Raw genomic sequence first — 20,910 nt, 5'->3', positions numbered from 1 at the left:
CAGAAAGCTCCTTCGGCATTTCTGACTAATGTTCTCGGGCAGGAACGCAGCAGGCAGCAGCACAAACCGCTCCGTACGCCGTTCTCATACGGTGCTGTTTATTCTCGTGGAAACCATCCGGCCGTTTGCAGACACTCTGTATATGTCTTTGGTCTGAAGTGACCGTTCTTCATTTTTTTTTTAAACAAGATAATAATAAAAGAAAATTTCTGGCTGGAGAGAAAAGTGGGTGTGCTTCAAAGGCTGCGGAGCATCAGGCCGTTGCTTGTTAAAACACCTGCCGGGAATTTAAGCTCTCGTGGCCGTGGCGGTATTTCAATAGAGATTCCGGGGAGAGAATCGTTTTCTCCTGCAGGATCCTTCCTGATTGGCTGAGAAGCCTTGCGGCCTTGTGCGGACGGCCTCTTCAGAAAAACCTCTTTGGTGTGGGTATATGCTATTCCTGTGTTCCTGTTAAGACCTTGAAATTGAATGGTTAACCTTGTAGCCTCAGGCACGCGGACACCGAAACCTCCACTTATCTGAGCCTGACTGTATGTGGGGAAAAAAGAGGTTTCTGCTCAGAGGGAGGGAGAGACCAGTTTCCTCTACCGGGAGTCTTAGCCCAGTCTGGGGAGGGAATCTTTTATTCATTTGGCAACTAGGGGCGGGGAGGCGATTGCATGGACTGTATTTACTGTAATCTAGAAAGTGCAGCAATGGGCGTTCAAGAACTGAATTGCAAATCTTCTCCTGGCAACGTTGCACATTTCAGTCACGGGTGTAATGGGAAGCGGCATGGCCTAGTGGAAAGAGCCTGGGTCTGGGAGTCAGAGGATCTGGAGCTTGACTGCTGTGTGAGCTTGGGCAAGTCACTTAACTTCTCCGTGCCGCTCTTACCTCATCTGCAAAATGGGGTTTCGGACCGGGAGCCCCACGTGGGACAGGGACTGGGTCCAACCTGATTAGATTCTATCTACCCCCAGCACTTAGAAAAGTGCGTGACGCATATTCCTTCATTCAGTAGTATTTATTGAGCGCTTACTATGTGCAGAGCACTGTCCTAAGCACTTGGAATGTACAATGCAGCAACAGATAGAGACAATCCCTGCCCAGTGACGGGCTTACAGTCTAATCTAATTAAGTATTAAGCATAGTAAGTGCTTAACAAATGCCACCACTGTCATTCCTGTAGACTGTAAGCTTGTTTGGGGCAGGAAATGTCTGTTTAATGTTGTACTGTACTTTCCCGAGCGCTTAGTACAGTGCTGTGTACCCAGTTAGTGCTCAATAAATATGATTGAATGAAGAAGAATAATAATCGTGGCACTTGTTAAGCACTTACTGTATGCCAAGCACTGTATTAGGTGCTGGGAAAAATAAAAGTTGGATGTATTGAATCCTCATTTTACAGGTGAGGAAACTGAGGCACAGAGAAGTTAGGCACCTTTCCCAAGGTCACACAGCAGGCAAGTAGCAGAGCAAGGAAATAGAACCTAACTCCTCCGAGGCTCAGGCTCTTTCCACTGGAGCAAACTACATCTCAAAGAAGGTGCTCAGCCCACTGTACCAAGTGTTTGGGAAAGTAGAGTAGGGATAAAAGACGTGGTCTCCGTCCTCAAGAAGATTACGGTCTAATGGAGAAGATAGAGGCAAAAAAAATTAGAATTAGTAGGATTGAAATGTTTACTGTGTGCAGAGCACTTTTCTAAGCCCTCGGGAAAGTGCAGTATATCAGTTGGTGTACACGATCCCTCCCCGCAAGGAGCTTATAGTCTAGTGGAGGAAGGAAGTAATAGAAATACGGATAGGTGAATAAGTGAGTGATTAATGGAATGTGGAAATGGCTCTTCTCCGCAGATGCCATGGGTCTGCCTGGGGTTGGAGAGGGGACTTTGAGGGTCTGGAAGTCTTTGGAATAGGAAAGTTAGGATAATCCTCAGACCCATTCTTGTTATCCCAGGAGACTAGAACTGTGCCATCTCCCCTACAGGGCTACACCCAGAGAGACAGTGTGGCCTAGCGGAAAGAGCCCAGAACTGGGAATCAGAGGCCCTGAGTTCCAATAGTTACCAGCTGTCTGACCTTGGGCAAGTCACTTAACATCTCTCCATCTCGGGAAGCAGCGTGGCTCAGTGGAAAGAGCCCGGGCGTGGGAGTCAGAGGTCATGGGTTCGAATCCCGGCTCTGCCACTTGGCAGCTGTGTGACTTGGCCAGGTCACTTCACTTCCCTGTGCCTCAGTTCCCTCATCTGTAAAATGGGGATTAAGACTGTGAGCCTCACGTGGGACAAGCTGATCACCCTGTGTCTACCCCAGCGCTTAGAACAGTGCTCTGCACATAGTAAGCACTTAACAAATACCACCATTACTACATAGCTACCTCATCTGTAAATTGATGATTTAAATCCTCCTCCCTCTGATTTAGACTGTGAGCCTTATGTGGAACAGGCACTGTGCCCAACCTGATGATCACGTATCTACCCCAGTACTTAGGACGGTGCCTGATACCTAGTAAGCGCTTAACAAATAAAATAAAAAAAATTATCTTGGAGATCCTGCTGCCAGGAGCAAGACCCCTGACAACACTGCAAGTTGTGAACGGCCTGGGTCCTAAGGAACTCCTCAGCCCGTCACAGGAGCAGGACGGTCCAGACCCTGCCTGCCCTGAAACCCTGAGAAGGGATTTCCCTCAACTGCTTTGTTGGGGTAAATCAATTGTGTTTATTGAGCATTTACTGTTTACAGAGCACTGTAGGAAGAGCTTGTGGGAGTGTAATACAACAGGGTTGGGAAGACATGTTCCTTGACCCTCAGGAGCTTACGGGCTAGAATGGAGAGGCAGAAATTAAAATAAATTATAGCTATGTACAAAAGTGCTGTGGGCCTGAGGGTGGGATGAGTGTCACGTGCTCAAAGGGAACAGAACCAAGTGCACAGACAATGCAGAAGGGAGAGGGAATAGGAGAAGCAGCATGATTTAGTGGCTAGAGCACGGGCCTGGGAGTCAGGAGGACCTGGGTTCTAATCCCAGCCCTGCCACTTGTCTGCTGTGTGACCTTGGGCAAGTCACTTTACTTCTCTGGGCCTCGTATACCTCATCTGTAAAATGGTGATTAATAGTGTGAGCCCCGTGTGGGACCGGGACGGTCCAACCTGATTAACTTGTATCTACCCCAGTGCTTAGAACAGTGCTTGGCACAGAGAAAGAGCTTGACAAGTACCATAATAATGATTATTATTATTAGGGGAAATGAGGGTTTACTCGGGAAAGCTTACATGGAGGAGATGTGATTTGAATAAAGCTTTAAAGGTAGAGAGGGTGGAAGTTTGGTGGATATGAAGGGGGAGGGAGTTCCAGACCAGCGGCAGGATGTAGGCAAGAGATCAGTGCTGAGAAAGATGAGATCGAGGAACAGAGAATAGGTTGGCATTAGAGGAGCAAAAGGTGAGGCCTGGGTTGTAGTAAGAAATCCAAAGACGTAAAGTAAGAGGGCGTGAGGTGATTTAAGTGCTTTAAAGCTGATGGTAAGGTATTTCCGTTTGATGTGGAGGTGGACGGGCAACCACTGGAGGTTCTTTGAGGAGTGGGGAAACATGGAATGAATGGTTTCATAGGAAACTGATCTGGGCAGCAGAGTGAAGTTTGAACTGAAGTGGGGAGAGACAGGAGGCTGATGCAGTAATCAAGGTGGAATAGGATCGTTCCTTGGATTGAAGAAGTAGCAGTTTGGAGAGGAAAGGCCAGATTTTAGTGATATGCAAGTTGAGCTGACAGGATTTGGTGACAGATTGAATATGGGGGTTGAAGGGGAGAGATGAGTCAAGGATAACACCAAGGATATGGGCTTGTGAGACAGGGAGGATGGCGGTGCTGTCTTCAATGATGGGAAAGTCAAAGGTGAAGACAGAGTTTAGGTGGGAAGATTAGAAGTTCTGTTTTGGATATGTGAAGTTGTAGGTGTCAGAGGGACGTCCAAGTAGAGATGTCTTGAAGGCTGGAAGAAATACAAGACTGCAGAGGAGAAAAGAGATCAGGGCTGGAGATGAAGATTTGGGAATCATCCACAAAGAGATGGTAGTTGAAGGAAGGGAGTGAATGAGTTCTCCAAGAGAGTGAGTGTAGGTGAAGAATAGAAGAAGACCCAGAACTGCTCCTTGAGGGACTCCTTCAGTTGGGCAGTGGGAGCCAGAGAAGAAGTCCCCAAAAGAGACTGAGATGAGTAGCCAGAAAGATAGGAGGAAAATCTGGAGATGATGGGGTCAGCGAAACCAAGGTTGGAAAATGTTTCCAGGAGAAGAGGGTGGTCGATAGTGTCGAAGGCAGTTGAGTGGTCGAAGAGGATTAGGATGGAGTAGAGGCTGTTGAATTTGGCAAGAGGAAGGTCATTGGTGACCCTCTGAGGAAAGTATCTGCGGAGTGAAGGAGATGGAAGCCAGATTAGAAGGTGTCAAGGAGAGAATCGGAGAAGAGGACATGGGGACGGCAGGTATAGACAACTCACTTAAGGAGTTTGGAGAGGAATGTTAGGAAGGAAATGAGGTGATAACTGGAAGGAGCCGTGGTGTCCAGGGAGGGTTGTTTTGGGATAGGGATTTCACGAGCATGTTTGAAAGCAGTGGGGATAAAAAAAAACACTGGAGAGTGAACTGTTGAAGATGGCAGTCAGGGAGGGGAGAAGGAAGGGGGATGTTCTTTGATAAGGTGTGAAGGGATGTAGTCGGTTGCAGAGGTGGAAGGGTTGGATTTTGAGAGGAGGCAGGAGTTCTCTACCCGAGATACTGCTGGAAAAGATTGGGCAAGTTAGAAAAGGAGCAGGAGGAAGGAACTGGTGAGAAACAGAGGTGATTTTAGGGTGATCACGCTTAAACTAAGCATAATATCAAGTGCTTAACGAGTACCGCTGGGGCGGAAAAAAGCAGTAGTGTCTCTCTACTCTTCTCTTGCACCCCCTTCCCTATCTCACCCCCAGGCTCATGAAATCCAGCATAGGGTAGCCCTAGAACATCAAACACGCTCCCATTTCCCTTTTACAGGAGGCTGAAAAGGATTGGCAATTCTTCTCCCTACAATGGCCTGACCTTGAGCTCTGCCATTTGCACAGGCCAAGGTACTTAGGTTCATGCTCCCCAAGCGTCAGTCAGTCAGGCAGGCCACCACCTTGTGGAACTTATTGATTGCTGCTCTGATCAGTGCCCGGGAGAGCTAATGTTTCCGTCTTCAGCTGCTCGGTCAACAGAAGCGAGGACAATTTGGCCAGCGTGGCTGCTGCCTGAAAACAAAAGGGCGGTTTATTGAGTTGGGCTTGGAGCACTCAGTTGGTGCAAATGATCCCTGGAAATGGTCATTTTGCATCCTTAATTGTCTTTTCTCAGTTTCCAATTACTGTCCAGAGCTTGTAACGCCAAGAGCTTCGTGTGCACAGACGGCTTCATTCCTCCTTTAAAATAACATATATTTGTCCTCGGATTGCTCGCCGGCTGGGTGATGGTTTTAAGGACTCAATGGTCCTCTGACTTCCTATTCTTTTTCCCACTATTTCCTTCTTCAAAGCAGAGACGTAAATCTGAACAAAGAATCCTCTCCTCTGCTTCCTCTTCTCCTTGTCCTCCCCTCGTCTAGAATCTCTGTATTTTAACTGGCATGTTAGCAACCCAATAAGATATAAATGCCTTGTATTAATAATAATGATAATAATTGTGCTATTTAAGTGCTTACTCTATGTCAGGCACTGGAGTAGATACAAAATAATCAGGTCCCATATGAGGCTCACAGGAGGGAGAACAGGTATAGAATCCCCATTTTTTCAAATGAGAGAACTGAGACACAGAGAAGTTAAGTGGCTTGCCCAAGGTCACAGAACAGGTAAGTGGAGGAGCGGAGATTAGAACCCAGGGTCTTGGAGTTCTAGGCCTGTGCTCTTTCCACTAGGCCACCCTGCTTCTTAAAGCCAAAGGGTTTGAAGCACCCTTTGTATAGTAGAGAGGAGTGTGGTCTAATGGAAAGAACATAGGGCTAGAAGTCAGGAGCCCTGGATTCTTTTTCCACCTCTGCCACGGGCCTGCGTGGGACTGCGAATGAGTCAGTTAACCTCCCTGTGCCTCAGTTTTCTTATCTGTTAAATGGTGACAAGATAGCTGCTCTTCCTCCCTCTTAGACTGTGAGCCCTACGTGGGGGTCAGGGGTTGCTTTCCATCTCATTGCCTTACACCTCTCCCAGGTCTTAGCTCCTACAGAGTGCTTAATAAATCCGTTAGCTCTGAACCATAGGGAGACTCCATCTAACTGTGGAGGGAAAATGAGGCTTACAGACCTGAAACAACTGGTCCAGGTAACTGTCTCCAAGCTGCCAGAGTCCCAGTACTCTCTGGCTTAATGTGAGCCATTTGGCCTCTTTCTGGGGCCAAAGGGCTTCCCTTCAATAAAGCAAGACTGTGGACTCTAATTACGTTGCGCGGAGGGATCGTGTCCTACCAATTCTATTGTCATGAACTCTCCCAAAGCTTAGTATAAGGCTCTGTACACCATAAGTGCTTGATAAATGATATTCTTAATGGATTGAAAGGAGGCTCCTATCTGCTAGGCAGCTCTGAACCTTTACCACTTCCCCTAGCTTGTGTTGTTTGACAGCTCCTTTTGAGAGCCGCGCTGGCTCCTTCGGAAGCCGAGTTATCAATGAAAATCATTTCTGTTTAATAACCTCTAACAGCACTCTATAAATACTTGAACAAAATATGGAAAAGTGTTTACAGTAGCTGCATCTCATAAGGGAGATTTACAGGACTATTAAAAATGATTAGACTTCTTCAGCGACAAAGCTGGCACACTATGCTGCTCTTCTCAACATCCTCACGGAGCTCCGCAAGATGTTTATTTTCACGATTTCAAAATACCGTATTTCTTCCGCCATTAAATTTCATTTTTTGTGGCGTTGTTTTAAAGCAGCCATTTCCCCAGCTCTTCTGATCTTATAATTCAACTGCAAAATATGTTTCTCTGGAAACCCTCTTTGAGCACATACGGCAGAGGGGCAGGACCGCAGGGGACCGTGGTGAGGAGTGTTGGAAAGCGCTCTGGAGAGTGCGAGTATTCGAGTAATATAAATGTGCGTGTCAGAGAAGGAAGTGTGTGGGGTTGGCGTTGATTCCAGCTTCGGTGGCTGATAGGGAACATTTTGATTAGCGTCACAGACCCAATTCACCGGGGGCCGGTCTGCTTCCGAAAGCGAGACGGGGAAAGCGGGCTGGGGGGACGAAGCTGGAGATGGTACCCACTAGATTGGATCGGTTTCCCCGTGTGCTTGGCTGCTGGCACGGGATCAAGTGGCACGGTGTTGCCCCTTAGGTGATTGGCAGAAAAGAACAGACGGAGAAATCCCTTTCTACTCCAGGACTGACCCCAGTTTCACCATTCTCAAAACTAAATGAATCAAATCGGTAGCTTTGGTTGTTCTCTTGGATGGCAGCAATGGTCCGGCCCATTGACGAAGAATTTTGGCACACCTCAAGGTTGAGTGACACAGTGGTAGGTACTTGGGAACACCAGAGTTTTCACTGTCAATGAGCTTACCTTCTACGCCCTGGAACCCTTGATTCCTAGGGTTTGAACGCTTCACGTCAGTATATCACTCCCATTCTCAAGAGCCTGTCGTGGCTCGCGATTTCCACTCACATCGATCACCTGACTGTGGGCATCATCTAGTCCACTCTCTAGGCACTGAAACTTTTCTAGATGGATGGCTGTCAATCTTGACCAGAATCGTATTCATGAGGACAGATTCTGGAGTTCCCTTCATTCCCCAGGACAGTATCAAACATTCTCTTATAAGGAGAAGGTAAAACCAGGTCTCGGGCAATACGGCGAGGTGGGAATCAATTGCTGAGGTTAGACCTGCAGGGACCACTGCCATTATGAAGATATGACTCCCTCTGAATGGATCAATCAATCATATTTATTGAGGACTTACTACAGGCAGAACACTGTACTAAGTGGTTGGGAGAGAACAATGTAACAGAATTAGCAGACCCGTTCCCTGCCCATAACAAAAGCTTTGCATCAACAGAGGGCCAAGGAGGTCAAGGAGAAAACAGCACCAGATGCTGCAGATTTGAAGTACAACAATAACCCAAGAGATAAATTCTCTGTGTGCCCAAAATGACCGGGACTGTGGATCCCACTTTTGATTCTCAGCCACACTTGCGGTTGTAGGTAAAGAATCAGTTGTCGTCTTCAAATACAAAGGACAGATGTATTATATAATCTGACATCTTTCCTTTGTACAAATTTATGAAGCACATTTCCTCTTTTTTCATATCACCTGATACCCATCCACTGTAAAGGAACCGTTTCTGTTCTTGGAAAACAAAGTCACTTCTTGTCTTTCTCTTCTTCAGGATAAAGAATTTTTCTCATCTCAGTATTATTTTCCAGATCAGTCAGTGCTAGTTATTGAATGATTACCTCGTGCCATGTGCTAGAGTGAGTACAATACAACAGAGTCGGTAGACATGCTTTCTGCCCACAAGGAGCTGATTAAAATTGATATAGTCTGGATCTTCCCTGTCCCATAAAATGCCTAGTCGAGAGCCATGTGCCCTCCAAAATATTTGAGACACATGTGGTTTCAGCTAAATTGGCCAGGTGTGGGGAGGCATGGGCCTGTGTTAGATTTTTGCCCATCAGTGGTTCAAGCCAAGTGAAATGGCCGAGCACAGGGCTTGGGTTGTGAGATGGCGAGCTGGCAGGATCCCATTTCCGACTCGACAGGCAGCAACTTTGGACATTCATACGCTTACCTGTTTTTGCTTGGGTTCCATCCTTTGGTTTCTGAAATGAGGATTTTAACGTTTGTGTGAGCGCTCTGTGAGCAGGGAGCATGTGTACGATGTCTGTTGTATTCAGGTGCTTACTATAGTGGTCTGGAAGTAAGCGCTCAATAAATACCACTGATGATGATGACACTAAGTGAGGGTCAGGGACAGGGACAACTGTTGCCATCGCTAGAGCCAGTTTTTCCTCTTCAATCCTTGTGAAGGTAGTCCGTTGTGTGTGTTTACACTCGGTATGCGGGCATTCCTCCTAACCAAAGAAACTGGTTGGCTTTGGCTACAACAGGCAAGAAAAACCTGCTCAGCTGCATCTTTAGTCTATGTCCATTTTTTCCTAATTAACAGAGAGATGACAATCTAGATCATTGCGATTCTGGGAGAGAATACAGTGCAGGATGCCAGAAAAACCTGCTCGCCTCTTTCAAGAAGAGGCACTGTGTGATTTTTGGAGGTTTCTGGGAAGCCACAATTAGCAGCACCTGCAAAGCCCTGGGAGAATCAGACCCACGGAGTCCTAATGCCTGGTAAGCAGTAGGTTATAGAGATGGCAATTAGAGTCAAACTATGTTAATGAATTAAATGCCAAGCTGGTACAGTAGCATTGATCATAATTTACATGAAATAATCAGTCAGAGGAAATCTCAATGGTAAATCAAGATGAGGAAAATGGTTTATTTAGGGTAATGCTAGTTAAACCAGATAAATTTTTCAGCGCATCCCACCGGCCCCTTTTACGGTAAGCGGTGCATGTGATTGGCATAGGCGAGTCTTCATTTTAGTCCTGGTTGAATCCGTTCACCAAGATGGGTAGTGGAATCCCCTGATTGCAGGGAAGCGGTTTCAAGAGCCCCCTGAGATTTTCATCTCTGTGATGTGTGGTTTCGGCTGGCAAGTCCAATCCTTGGAGACTATTTAGCAAAGCCAGCAAATCATCACTGCCCATTGCAAGTAATTAAAATTCCACACTGCCTCCTTCAGTGTCTTCCACTGCTGAAGGCTAGAGTGGGAGGAAGTTGCAGAGAGCTCTTCTGCCCAACGATGATGAAGGAATGTGAGAATGTTAATGAAGGAGAAGTGAGGAGCTGTGGCAGAGAATTTAGAAAACCCACACATTCCCAAATGGCTGGAGAAAGACAACTCCCCAAAGGGGTTTCAAGCACTGGGTAGGAATGAGCTAAGAGAGGACGAGTCTTCTCTGCTCTGAAATGGGTTCTGTTTTATTCAAATTCATTGGAATGGAGCAGGAAAAACCCATTTGTATTTTAAAATGAGAGCAGATCTCTCACCTATGTCACCTTCTGTTTCTCTCCCCTCGCACCTCCACTCGAGGGGAAATTTGAGGGCAAGAACTACTCTGAGATGACGCATTTTTTGAGAAAAGGATATAGTTGGATTGTGAGGGAAATCTGAGTGTTGAGATATACAGGAGCCCCTGCGAGATGACATGAACTTGGAGAGAATAGGAGTCTTGTCCTCCCTGCTAGAAGTACAATGAATTGATCTCTTTAGCCCTATTCTTTTGAGAGGCTTTTTTTTTTCCATGATGCATGATTTTTATTTCCATGATCCTTTGGGTAAGCAAGCATCTGGCCAGTCGGAGGGCAGTGGGAGCTTCACTCCACTTGGGGATGCAATTTTCTCCTTGCTCTCCTTGGTTGAACTGTGGTTAGTTAGCTGGCTCACGCTACAAAATGGCCTCCACACCTACAGGCCCGAGTCCAGCATGAATGGAGCCCCAACTCTAACCGGAACTCATGTCAAGAGAGAGAGAGCCAGAAGAATGTGGTCTGAGTAAGGGGAAATGAAGCTGGCGTTAAGTACCCACTGGAGTTTCATTACCTTTATGAGCCTAAACGCCTTCCTCTTGATGATGATAATAGCGTAGCCCTAAAGAGTAATGAGGAAAGGTAAGTTCAGGAAGTTTATTACAGATGAGAAGCTAGTAAAAAGTCTGCTAACTCACCCTGGATTATTTTAAATATCTCCTGCTGTTATTGCCATCTGAGTTTCTTTGCTAAAGAATCACCATCCGATTTCTCCTTACCTCTGTCTGTTTCAAAAGTGTTTACCGTGGTAATATATATTGCTTGGACAAGCTGTACCCTCAAGCACAAAACCATATAAAACAAGGATGGAAAAATATTGAACTATTGAAAAGAATATTGAATAATATTGTTCTCTGCCTAAGACTCTCTGCGATCCTCTGCAAAACCTTAGAGTGTGTGCTAGATATGGAGGATAGCGGCTAGAGACTCTCCATACCCACAGATGATACAGGAAGAGGCTATGGAATATATTTCAGTAGGTTGGGAAAGAAATTGCATCTACCCGAGTGCCTAGCACAGTGCTTGGTACAAAAATCACCATTACTAATTATCGCCCTCCTTACAGGGAGAACTGTGACACTGGGGCTAAGCTAAAGAGACTCGATGACATTTACTGAGCACCTATTTCTGCAAAGCTCTGGGGCTAAGCTAAAGAGACTCGATGGCATTTACTGAGCACCTATTTCTGCAAAGCTCTAAGCGTTGGGAATGAAGAATGGAGATGAAGACATGATTCTTGTCCTCATGGAGTTTACGACCTAGAAGCTAGACACTCATATCTTAGACAATAATCAAGGGAATCCCAGATAGTTCCTTTCAGTGAACTCCTTCTCATTGTTTCTATGAGGCTGTAGACCTTATGAAGTTGGTGTTATTTGCATATTTAACTGCCCTTATATTTGAAGATAATGCTACCTCTTAGTGAGCTCTCCTCCGGGTGTATGGGTATGCCTGAAAAGGTCTATTCCGCATCCCACATTCCACATAAAGAGTGTCCTTTGAGCTGATCCGTTTGCCATTTGTACTTCCCGGCCTTTAAAATGTTTGTTCTTCCCTCCCGGCTAGCGAACGACCCATTTTAGTTCATGCCCCAGCAGCTGTGAGTGCTTCGTGCTATTCTAGTAGGCCCTTTTATTTCCCACCCAGAAGAAATGTGGTGAGCACTGCCTCGGTGCTGACAAACTGGCTTAAAGTGACAGTGAATATCATGCAGGACCTCATCTTCTTGTGAATTTGGCTATTATCTTTAATAATGAAAAGCAAAGACATTTAAATGGAGCCAAATGAGCTCCGAAATGCCAGCATGGAAAGGCTGCCTCAGCTTTGCAACCTTTCCATTTCCCGAAAGCTCTGAGGAATTGGTGAATGGATAAACACTCCTAATTACCTCATCCTCCAGCCAAGTATTATTAGCAGAAAACAAGTTTTCCCCATTTGGTGGTGTGAATTTGGAGTCCAGGAAAGTGAGGCAGCCATCACACGTGAGCTCAGAAAGGAGAGGAAGATGAAATCTACTCTATCCTGTCTGGGAAGACCTTGTGAGGAATTATGCCCAGGGATTTAATTTAAAAATACCCTAGTAAGGCCATTTGTCAATGATGGGTCGAGCGTAATCCTGCCAGGAAACAGAGGGATGGACTAACTGGTCCCTGGAAAGTTATTCAGTGCAAGAATTCCAATTCTTGTTCTCAATTATTCGTGTTTTCTTTTAGTACTTGGTTTTGGAGTGGGTCTGACCCCATCTACTGTGGCATTCAAAGGCAGGCAGTGGCCTTGGGGATAGAATACGGGCCTGAGAGTCTAAAAGACCTGTATTCTAATCCTGGCTCCGCCACTTGTCTGCTATATGACCTCGAGCAAGCAAGTCTCTGAACTTCTCTATGCCTCAGTTCCCTCATCTGTCAAAGGGGGATTAAGACTGAGCCACATGTGGGGCCTGGACTGAATCCAACCTGATTAGCTAGTATCGACCCGAGTGTGTAGGAAAGTGTTCGGCACATAGTATACGTTGAACAAATACCGTTATATAAAAAAAGGCAGTTTTCAGACTATGTGTTACCTACAGGCTCAGTGACCCTGGGACTTTTCATGTGCCAGACATTGCAGACGGTTTTAACCACCACTTTGGTGGCCAGGTGTAGACACAATAAGCATCTTGTACACTCCCCATTGCAAAGCTAGAAACTGGGTTTCTGCAGGATCCAAGGGACGCAGGAAGCAAAGCTGGGATCAATAGTATCTTGTTGGTGGTGAGTTTCCTTTACTCTCCAATTTTGCCAAAGTCTCTCCTGTCCCGGGAAATTTGACATCAGCATTGTGCATCGAACTTCCAGTCACTTACCGATTTCAGGGAGGAGGTTCGGGGAAGGGGTGGTTCTCACTCCCACTTCCTCAACTGCCTTCAGGACATCCTTGGTCCCTGGAAAGGTGAAGTCCTCCAATGGTATGTTACCAGCCAGTGAGAGGTTGTGATCGTGGTTCATTTCAATCAATCAGGGGTATTTACTGAGCACTTAATGTAGGCGGACCACTGCGGTAAGTGAATCAACCCACTCCTCACAATTTTAGGACTAGGAAGAAGCTGATCAGTGGGCCTAATCGGAAATTAGTCTGTCACCCTAAAATATGCCCAGTAAAGTTTGGCTTTAACGTCCTGTTCCCTTCTCTTGTTAGGGTTTTGTAAGAATCTGGGGGCAGGAGATGGGAAAAAGCCTGTTCTTTCAGCTGGGGCAAGAAGGGAGGGGAAAGAGATGGGTCTGGAGAGGGGTCAGGGATTGATCTTGGAAATTAAAAGCTCATGGAAAGCTTCCTGGTGGGGGGTGGCATGAGTTGGGATTTGAAGGAGGACAAACTCTAGGAGAGAGTGAAAGTGTGCGAGGCGGTGGAGGAATTGCTGGGAGAGTTGGAGGGGCAAAGAGTTGTCTGAAGTAATGTAGTTAATATTGTGTTCAGAAGCTTTGCACTTCTGTCCTTTCTGTGGTGGTTTTTAATTTCTTCAAAAGCATTCTCATCAAGAGTGCGTTGCTCATCGAGGCGGGAGACACGGGGAATTCTGAAGGAATATTTAACTTTACAATGCAAGAAAACAAATACTATTTATTAGTATAATTAGGGCAGGAGACAAAACACATTTGAGATGTGTTTGGGAGGTTTTACTGCTGCAAATATTGTTTTTTGAAAACATCTTTTCAAATTAAGCCATGAAGCAAACGTACGCTTGGCTTCCAATTATCTCCGAGATGTGTTTCTGTGTGAACTCGCAGACAGCTATTACAGCTGGATCATATGCACTTTATTCATTAGACTATAATAAGAATTTAAAAATTTTCCATAAAGATGCCGTTTCAGTTACCACCAACAGGTGTAAAATGCCTCATTAGCATATGCATGAGAGAGCAAAATTACACCTCAAATATTTAAGATAAAACTCCTTAATAATAACACGAAGGCAAAACAGGTGTTAAATTACTTCAGGTTTTATACCCCACAATGGAATGCTGAAGCTAAGTCCCTGGTTTGTTAATGCTCACGCAGAGCTATGTCTTCTTTGAACAAAGAATGGCAGGCATTCTTTTGTTTCCCAACCTCCTTCTCTTGGATTACAGTATTTCAGGGTTGGGTGATCTGGAATACTTTCCAGGAGCTTAAATATGTTAAGAAATAGCACCTTCTCATGAAATTTCAAGCATTAGCCTGTGCTCCTTCAAATGCCAACTCATGTCCCTCCCCTACCCCCCTCCCTCGCCATCTCCACTAGGGTTTTCTGGGATTAACTCCTCCCATTTAAACTGTAAAATCAATCCCTGACCCTCCTCCAAACCCACCTCTTTCCCCTCCCTCTTTCCTCGGTTAAGTTGAGAAAACACAGTTTTTGTGAAGATTGGACCCTGCCAACGATCTGCCTTTAGCCATCCTTCCCTGGTCCTGCAGTGAGAAGAGGCTTTAGAAGTGTAAATACTGAAAAATTACGCATCCCCTGCCCACTGACTTTTTTTTTTTTTTGGAAAATGCAGGTCTTTCTGTTACAGTGTGTGTTTTCATTATGCAACACAGATACGACCCCTTCCTCTGTATTAGAAGTTGACACCATTGACGGTGACGTACACGTGTGTGTGGATATGTGTGGTTGAAAAGGCCAATGCGGGACGCACAGTCTCGGCCATATTTCACACCCAAAATGTGTAACATATATCCCTTGTGTTGTCATGCGTAATTTTTTTCAGCATCTGATATCGTTTCCCTTTTTGCCTCCTCATCTCTTGTTTCTTAGCAATTTGAACAGAACACTATGGAAGAGTAGGGGAACTTAGTTCCCCTAGCCCAGTTGTGAATTGCTTTTCATGCAACGCCCTTCTGCCAGGAATGGCACTGCAAGCAAAATAGCAGGCTCTGGGGGAACGCTGTTTTCCAAATTTAATTGTTGTTGCAAAAGAAATTAACTGAAATTATTTAAAATCCGTTGTTCATCTGAAACCGATTTAAGCCGTGTGCCTGGTTTCTCAGTGAGGTGCCCATAACTACTGATAAGCGTCAAGGAAAAGCTGGAGAAGCTGAAAAGTGTAATAGTTCACTTGAAGCTTTAGCCTAATAAAAGCTCGAAATAAACTATCCTCTTCCCATAACCTTCACTTGGTGTGAGAGAAGCCATGTGTTATTTCAATTCATTTCAAACCATCCCTTCACCTCTTACTTCCCATTTACACGGCGGTCTTAGCCGGAGCGTAACTATGTTATAGAAAAAAAAATGATATTCCATCAGTCGTATTTATTGAGCGATTACTTTGTTCAAATCACTATTCCAAGTGCTTGGGAGAGTACAATATAACAATAAATAGATACCGTTCCCTGCCCACGGTGAGCTTAACACACAACAGTTCCGGGTCCTGTTTCGACAGGTCAGCTGACAGCCGTCTTTTCGCTCTCCGAAAGCAGTATACGATCAGACCCAATCAGTACCACCGGTAGGAGAATTTATATTTCTTTTACTCCCTACTGGTTTATTCATCTAAGTAGGCCACAGAGGTAGCACGAGATCATCAGGGTCATAAACAGCATGAAGTAGCTGCATGCATATTACATGAAAATGGTAGCGTTCCAGTGCGTGAGGTTATAATAGGACAGATGCTTTACACTTTCGTCCGTCGGGCCTGCGTGAGGTCAGTTCCCTCAACTGTTGGAAGGAGCTCCATGTTAGACCCGATGTCTCAGAGGACTTTCAAGAGAACGTCTAATCAATGGATTAGAGGTATTGGTTAAAAACTGTGCTAAGTGCTTGGGAGAGGACATTACCACAGAGTCGGTAGACACGATCCCTGTCCACCAGGTGGTTATGGCCTAGAGGAGGACACGCACTGAAATAAATGACTGTTATGTACGTAAGAGCAGTGGGGCTGAGGGTAGGGTGACTATCGAGTTCTTAAAGGGTACAGATCCAAATCCACATGTGATAAAGAGGGATTGGGGAAATAAGAGCTTAGTTGGATAAGACCTAAGTAGATTTGCTCTGTCTACAGAACTTTCCTGATGCAATTCATCGTGAGAACATTTGCGAAGTCTAGGTTTTTGGCTATTCTCCTTCCTGTGGAATTTTTTTCTCATTGTGGGAAAGCCCAAAAGATGTGTTGGTAATAATAATTATAGTATTTGTTAAGCGCTTACTATGTGCCGAGCACCGACCTAAGCTCCGGGAGAGAGAAAAGGTTATCAGGATGTCCCAAGTCGGGCTCACAGTCTCAATTCCCATTTACCAGGTGAGGTAACTGCGGCAAAGAGAAATTAAGTGTCTTGCCCAAGGCCACATAGACAAGTGGTGGAGGTGGGATTAGAGCTCACATCCTCTGACTCCCAAGACTGCGCTCCTTCCATTAAGCCACTCTGCTTCTCATATTATTATTATATAATAATAATTGTATTTGTTCAGCCATGAAGAAATCAGTGAGGAAGGTACTGTGCACAATAGTAATGATTATGGTACTATGTGTCCAGCACTGTTCAAAGTAGATTTAAGTCATTCAGATTGGACACAGTCCCTACCATCATAATGTATTTTATTCTATAGATGGTATTTTTGTTTCCAAAGCACTTTCATGCAACTTAGGTCGTTTTTATCCTCACAACATCCCAGTGAGGTAGAAAGAGGCTGGTCATCTTATCCCCATTTTTGAGGGGAGGAAACTCAGACATAGAGCAATTAAGTGGCAGAGCTGGGAATAGAACCCAGGTCTTCTGACTCTCAGATCCGGGCTCTATCCACCACCCCCCATACCCTACAGCAACCCCACCATCACCACCCACCCCAAATGTTGATGGGAGGGATGTCAAAATGAATCAACTTCAGCCATCGGCTGGGCGGGCAATACAGTGATGTGAGTCGCGGTGAAAAATCATTACTCAAATCCTAATTATACCAAGAAATGTGACATGTGAAGAGTCTGCATGAAGATGCATCTGACATGTTTGAGTTGTCAGAGGAGAACTTACAGATTCAAAATAATCATTGGGGAAGCTCTGCTCAAGCCAAAGAGTTTGTCAGGGGGCCCGTTGTCCTTATTACCATGTTCCTGCTTCCCATCTCTCTAATTCCCTCCCATCTCTATTGTGAATGACCTCCAAACTACCCAGATTTCCCTATTTGAGGCACATAACTAAAGCTGACTCCTTGAGCACAACATCTGCTCTGGAGATAATAATGTTTTTGGGACGTGGGTCTTCATTTTGATGCTGACTCACCTGTCCTAGATTTACTCATTAAGGGAATAGTTGGGAAAGTTAATAATTGTTTTAAAACGCTTACTCTGTGCCAAACACTGCACTGATTATAATAGTGGTATTTGTTAGGTACTTACTAGTGCCAAGCACTGTACTAAGCATTCGGATAGATACAAGTTAATCAGGTTGGATCCTGTCTCTCTTCCCCATGGGGTTCACAGTTTAAGTGGAAGGGAGGCCAGGTATTGAATCTCCATTTTACAGATGAGGAAATTGAGGCACAGAGAGGTGAAGAGACTTGTCCTAGGTCACACAGTAGGCAAGTGGTAGAGCCAGGGTTAGAATCCAGGTCCTCTGACCCCCAAGGCTGTGCACTTTCATCTAGGCCACGCTGGCTTAAGATCTTAAAGGTCCTGTGATGTCGAACTTCAACCCATCCAGCTCTGGAGGAGCACTGGGAGAAAGCTATATGACTGACCAGTGTGGCATGTGCCAATCAGGAATGAGTGGCACTTCTTGAGTGGAGGATGGAGGGTAAAGTGATGTGTCTAGAAGGCCAACATACAAACAGCAGCAACTCAGACCATCTTTAATCGCCATTGTTCTCGTCTGTCTGTCTCCCCATATTAGACTATAAACCCATCAAAGGGCAGGGACTGTCTCTATCTGTTACCGACTTGTCCATTCCAAGCGCTTAGTACAGTGCTCTGCACATAGTAAGCGCTCAATAAATACTCTTGAATGAATGAATGAATAATTGATAAACCTTGGCCTTTTGTGCTACTTTCCCGGGCAGTTAATAAAGAGCATAATACTCAGGAGATGCTTATGTACCATTACTGCTGCCGCTGATCTATAGAAGAGACAGCTGGTCGCTTGGAAATGTTCTCAGACAAGTTCATGCTCCGAGATGGGAACAATGTCATCTTTGAACCCGAAAGATGGTAACAGAGAAGCCGGTGGCGGAGAAGTTTGCCCTCTTTGCTGGAACGAGCTTGTCTCTCTATTTGGTCGTAATGATGCAGGCGTACACTGGAGAATTACACCCAGTGTCCACCGTGCTGGGCCCCACACAGGTGTCCCGAGCCTGTTAATGAGGGGTACCATCAGTTGCCACCCTCCTCATCCAAATATGCAAATGCCTACGGCATTAAGCAAGTAATTGTCATAATGCCCAGTATATGTCAATTACTTTAAGACTCATTTCATCTGAATAACTTTTACATTCCTACTTAAATTTCTGATTATTTGAAGAAGAAACAGTCATTTAATTCTAACTGAGTTCCCCTTGGCTCGCCATGAAAATGTGCCGCTTATAAGGATTGAGAGCTTTTGAAGGAAAAGGGGCTAGGAGAAATAGGATTTAGTAAAAATGATGGTATTTGTTAGGCACTGGCAATGTGTAAATGGCTGGGGTCGGAAGCAGAGAATCAGACAGAGCCCCATCCCAACTGGGGTTTATAGCCTGAAGGGGAGAAAACAGGAATTTATAATCTCCATTTTACAGATAAGGAAACTGTGTGACTTATCCAAGAGCACACAGCAAGTAAATGGCAGATCTGGAATTAGAACTCAGGTCTCATGACTCCCAGTGCTTTGCTCAAATACAAAAGACTTGTAAAACTGCTTGGCTTCATCGAACGAACAAGTAGGGGAAATAGGGGGCTTTGAAGCAGTTGGTAATGGGTGGGTGGTAAAGATGTAGTCTAGTCCTGTTTTGGAGGCAGAGGACTGGATCAGTTGTCCCCTGGAAGTCCCATATTGCCCTATATGACCTGGTAATGATTCAACACACAGAGTGGCAGGGAAGAACCCACCTCTCCATTGGATTCACTCTTTCGGACCCTGTAGCTATAATGAATTTAGAAAAGCTACTTTCTAGATAAGCCAGAGGATATTTGGAGAATCCATAAACCCCCCTTTAATCATCAGTAGAGTTCAAAAACAGATTTTCACTAATCTCCACAAGAGAATTGACTGGACCATTTTCTTGAGGTCGTGAGAGGAATCAGCCCCAGAAGTCCGTGTCGTTTTTCTCAGAGATGAGTTGGCTCTCTCCTTGTCTCTGAGGATCTCAAATAACTCGGCGAACCATCAAAGCCCTGTGCACTCTTCACTGAATTAGTGTTGGGGCTCTCTGCAGTCTTTTCAGATTGTAAAACATCCTCTAGTTTTTATGACAGATAGACAGACCATATTTCTCTGTAGTTAAAAGATAGCAGGAAATAAAGGTTGTAAGCAGAATGAAGATAACCAAATGGATCTCATGGTAATGGGCGAGACTTAATGCTTCTTTAGGACTGTTTATCCTGTGACTCTGGAAAGAGGAAAGGGCTAGGTAATGGAAGTATAAATTGCTTCATGCAAACTTTAATTGCACTTCAGAGTGCCCTGTTGAGTAGTTGTTCCACTTGCCTCTATATGAATTATTTCCAGTAAGCTTCCAAAAAGTCCACAAAGATCTAGGGTTTAACAAGTTCAGCAGAATCTAAAATTCTGATTTTTTTCTGGCTCCTCAATGTCCCCTTATTAAGCTCCAAGATCTTAGTACAGTGCTCTGTACCCAGTAAGTGCTTAAATGCCACTGATAGATGAGATTGAGCAAAAGTATTTATTGAACACTGACTATGTGCAGAGCACTGTACCGAGCACTTGGGAGAGTACGGTTTGAGTTGGTAGACACGTTCCCTGCTTACGGTGAGCTTACAGTCTAGAGGGAACAAATCTGGAGAAGTATTTTCCCGTCATCCAAGGCAGAAGGATGCTATGAGCTGTTGTTGGTAGCCAGTGAAAGAGAACTCTGTTGAAGGACCCACCCCGCTGTTGGAGGTGGGATGTGTCCAAAGGCTCCGTCTTCTCCCCTTTCGATTTCCTCTTCCCAACATTTTAGGGATTCGGGGTCATCAAGGCAGAGAGGCCTTGGAGAAATCCCGAAACTGTCTTTCAACTGTCCTTTATTCTTCTCTCCCAAATGCTTCGCATGCACAGTAGCGTTCAATAAATTGTCGTCTTATGCTGTCGAGTCGTTTCCGATCCATAGCGACGCCGAAGACGCACCTCTCCCATATTGCCCCACTTCTATCTGCGGTTGTTCTGGTAGTGGATCCAGAGAGTTTTCTTGGTACAAACATGGAAGTGGTTTACCGCTGCCTCCTTCCGTGCAGTAGACGGGTCTCTTCCTCTGACTCTCTCCCCTACCTCTGCCGCCCAGCGCCGGTGAGTTTTGACTTGTAGCAGACTGCCTTCCATTCATTAGCCACTGCCCAAGCTAGGAATGGAAAGGGTAGGCCTCTGCTTGACTTTCCCTCCTGTAGCTGTGACTGGTAGAGAACTGGAAACTCTCCAGGTGCGACCCTGAGAGGGAGTTCAATAAATGCCATTGCATTATTAAGAGGCCTTCCCTGATAAAGCCCTCTTTTCCCTGGCTCATTCTCCCTTCTTCATCCCCCACGCAGTTGGATCTGTGATTTGATATTCCCCTTATCCTCAACCCACAACACTCACGTGCATACCTTTAAATGATATAAATTATTTATATTAACGTCGGTCTCCCTCTCTAGACTGTAAA

General features: G+C 45.2%; 1 non-coding gene across 1 annotated transcript; it reads right to left on the bottom strand.

The window, feature by feature from the left end:
• Nucleotides 1–20,568: 20,568 nt before the first annotated feature.
• Nucleotides 20,569–20,706, bottom strand: LOC114815250. The gene has a single exon (XR_003763015.1). It is a non-coding gene; the product is annotated as a small nucleolar RNA SNORA7 (small nucleolar RNA).
• Between the last annotated feature and the right edge of the window lie 204 nt (nucleotides 20,707–20,910).

This window comes from Ornithorhynchus anatinus, chromosome 11 (assembly GCF_004115215.2).
Source record: "Ornithorhynchus anatinus isolate Pmale09 chromosome 11, mOrnAna1.pri.v4, whole genome shotgun sequence".
Classification (NCBI taxonomy): domain Eukaryota; kingdom Metazoa; phylum Chordata; class Mammalia; order Monotremata; family Ornithorhynchidae; genus Ornithorhynchus; species Ornithorhynchus anatinus.
The sequence above is the reverse complement of the archived record's forward strand: the minus strand, read 5'-3'. Positions and strand labels throughout refer to the sequence as shown.